This window comes from Otolemur garnettii, unplaced genomic scaffold (assembly GCF_000181295.1).
Source record: "Otolemur garnettii isolate 467f Iridium unplaced genomic scaffold, OtoGar3 scaffold00009, whole genome shotgun sequence".
NCBI lineage: Eukaryota > Metazoa > Chordata > Mammalia > Primates > Galagidae > Otolemur > Otolemur garnettii.
In genome coordinates this window covers 24,992,480-24,996,180 of record NW_003852404.1, presented here as the reverse complement: position 1 = coordinate 24,996,180, position 3,701 = coordinate 24,992,480, and the positions used below count along the sequence as shown (strand labels likewise).

At 35.6% G+C, this 3,701-nt stretch overlaps 1 pseudogene; it reads left to right on the top strand.

Moving 5' to 3' along the window:
• The first annotated feature begins 211 nt into the window (after positions 1 to 211).
• LOC100941094 lies at positions 212 to 553 on the top strand (annotated as a pseudogene).
• The last annotated feature ends 3,148 nt before the right edge of the window (positions 554 to 3,701 follow it).

The following is a 3,701-nucleotide window of genomic DNA, read 5'->3' as shown; positions in this document are numbered from 1 at the left end:
CACAGGTGCCACCCCTGTATCCATAATTTTTGCCTAATTTATGAGTATTTTTCCATCATAGTCAGAATGACCTACTACACTTCTTGGCTCTATTGCTTGGTAAAGAGATTTAAGCAGAAATCAAAATACAAGTTCTAAACCTGGATTGGGGAGATTATTTGTGTGTAGGTTTCCATTTGTAATTTTGTGTTCCTGTCAGTAGCTTGATGACATGCCTAGGATAGGCTATTTTGCTGTCCTGGGAGGAGAATTTGGGAAGTATGATAAAAAGTTTCTTTTGTTCTTTAACCTAGTGTTGGTTGAAAGGTGTGCAGCTGAAACTATTACCAAAGAAGGCATTAAGCTCCCAGAAAAGTGTCAAAGAAAAGTATTCCAAGTGAGAATGGTGGCTGTTGGATCAGGTTCTAAATTTCAGGGAAGCGAGATTTAACCAGTTAGTGTGATAGTTGGAAATTAAGTTCTTTCCTTGAAATATGGAGGCACCAAGGTAATTCTAGATGACAAGTATTTCTTATTTAGAGATGGTGACATTCTTGGAAAGTATATAGACTGAATATATCAGTATTGAAATGGCATCAACATGAAACTGTCCATTCCACTGAAGTTCTGAAATCTTTCAACATGTAAATAATTTCCATGTCTATCTTTTATAATAAACTAATGATTTCTAAACTGCCAACATCCAGTGTCTAAAATTTATTTCTACTGTATTGATATAAACATTTCCAAGTGAGAATATATAAATGAGAAAAAGAAAACTGAGTTAAACCAGATGCTTAGCCTAGTTAAATGGAGCTGAATTAATTTTTTTCACAAAATTCATATTCCAATTAACAAATAGATTCTCTGTAGCAATGCTTGTTCTGGTGTTAGCTGCAGCCAACTTTTACACATATGGACCCAGGTAAACAATAAGAAACTGATATTTACATATGCAAGCCAACAGAAATAATGTTGAGGTGTTAGGTGAACTCCTCTTCTTTGCCGACAGGAATGAATATAAACAAACTTCTTAGTTCTAGTGTAACTGCTCAAAAAAAAAAAAATAAAGGAGAATGAGTAATATTTTGAAAAGCTGCATTAGCACTCACGATTTCATAGAACAATGCCCTCTGTCTTCATATCACACCTTACTCTGATATGCTTTGTAGAAGAGTGCTTTGATCTTTAGCTAGGATTTCAGGGAGTTTGTCAAAGAAACATGGCTCTTTATAATCGTGTAAAAATCATCATCTTTTTTTTTTTATTTATGGATAGACCTTTCTGCTTTCATGATGTATAAAAAGGAAAGCAAACATTTAAACTCCCTACCTTAGGCAATAATGAGACCAGCAAAGTGTCAACTCATTTGTGAGCTATTTCTGTGTTTGCCAACATAACTGAGTTATTTTATAATGATTAGGAAGGCTCTAAAGATGATCCTTCATCATTCAATTGTCCATTAAAACAGATTTAGCATGTTAATATTGACTTTACATCTTATTTCCTAATTATTTCTTACTTAAAGAAAAAATTTACCATGATTGAATTTAGCCCTCAGATTATATGTTGCTGAAATAAGGTGTGTGTGCACATGTGCTTGTGTGTATGTGTGATATAATACTAGATACTTATTTTAATTGAAATAATACTGTTCCTATTTACATTTTCATTAGCAAGTTCAACTATATAGATTAAAAAACACCAGCTAGCCTCAAACAATTTTTTTTTTAATTAAATCACAGCTGTGTACATTGATACTCTCATGGGGTACGTTGTGTTGTTTCTATATACAGTTTGAAATAGTTTCATCCAATTGGTTCACACAGCCTTCATGTCATTTTCTTAGTTGCTCAAACAAGTTTTGAGCAACCAAAAGCCAATTCAATTCCATCATTATTTATTAAATGTATTAACTTAATTTATGCAACAAGAACTTATTTAACATATACTATGTGTGGGGTCATATTTTACATCAGGTACAGCATAAAAGAAAGTTATAATATCCACTTGGAACACATGGATTTAAGGTTTGGGAAAGAGGAGCAGTAAAATAATAACAAATATTAGGCAAGACATTATGGGGATTAGTGTTACGAGAAATATTTTCAAGGAGATGAGAAAAAGGTAATTAGAAGGTACATATAGGGTAATTTATGATGGCATCTTTAAATGGTGTTTCTGCTAAGAACTTGCAGGTGAGAATGAGCAGGACATGCAGAAACTTGGGAGAATATTTAAGCATATTGAGAGAATATAAAACATACACGTGTATAACTGTAATATTCTAAAATAAAAAAATTTCAAAATGCATGGCTAAAAATGTCATACATATGGTCATTTGTGGTTTACATGTACCTATGGAAAAGAGGAAAATTTGTTGATGCTACTAAATGGTATGTGAAAGTATAATCTAATTGTTCACTATTTTAAAAGAGAAATTAGGACAAATATCCACAAATATACATTTGTATATTCATAAATATAATTAAAAATCAAAAAAACACATAAAACAAAGAGAAACAGAACTTAATTAACTGTAATATTCTTAGCTTAGCCATATCAGAAGTATGGGAAAGCCTACTGGAGAAATACAATAAGGTTGTGCCAAATGACGACTTGATAAGGGGACTAGTCAGCCATCTAAACACAAGATAGAAACTAGTTTTCAGGCGATGGAAGGATGACCTTGAAGGCAATCAGAGAGCATCAAAGTGGTTTCAAAGAAGAGGTTTCCAGTGCCTGTGGAATCTCAACTTGCTTTGCTCTGTGCATTCTACTATTACAGGACCCGGATTCTAGCACCACAGTCCTCGTCCAGTACAGGTGCTATTTCAGCAGGATCCTGTGCAACGTACTCTGTGCCCAGGAAACCTGTAGGGTGTAAGGGTGTGGCTACCTCCATCTAGATTTCTTAAGATGCCAAGAGGAGCTACTGTGGATACAGGAACCCACTCAAGGAAAGTTGCAACATAGAATCTGAGTCCACAGAGTCCAGCCCTAGGCAAAAACAAATGTCTCTGGCAGCAGAGATCCCCTATTAGGTTCATGCCCAATGAAGCCATGGTACAAGGCCTCTCACAGCCTCAGGTCCTATCCCTGCCTAGAAAAGCTGTGGTGGAACTCTACTGCCCCGGAGGGCACAGAAGATGGATCCTCCATCTTAGTGGGCATGGAGTAGAGTGACCAGATTTTAACATGGGTAAGGCGGGACAACATGGCCACGGGGGCGAGGTGGGGCAGCGCCTGACAACAATGCAAACTTTGATAAGCAGTTCTCGATAATCACTTCTCAACAATTATTTGTTATTATTACAGTTTAACATTATAAAATTAACAAAAATAATATAAAACTCATATTCTGGCAAAATAGCCACATGGCAGCAGAAAACTGTATATTCCCTTCTTGTTCTCCCGCCTGTTAGTGCATTCTTTCCAAAAATTGGGACTTTTTAAAAACGTCATGAAACATGGGACAAATTGTTGAAAAGCAGTACTGTCCTGCCAAAAGCGGGACATCTGGTCACCCTAGCATGGAGGTCAGAGCATTGGCTCACAGAAGATTATTTTCAAGATTTAAGATTTAATGAATTTTGCCCCTTCAGATGTTGGACTTGCTCAGGATTTGTCAATCCTTTCTTGTTTCCCATTTCTTTCATTTGGAATGGGAATGTCTAGAGTACGCTTGCTCATTGTATTTAAGTATAGAAGGGCATATTTTT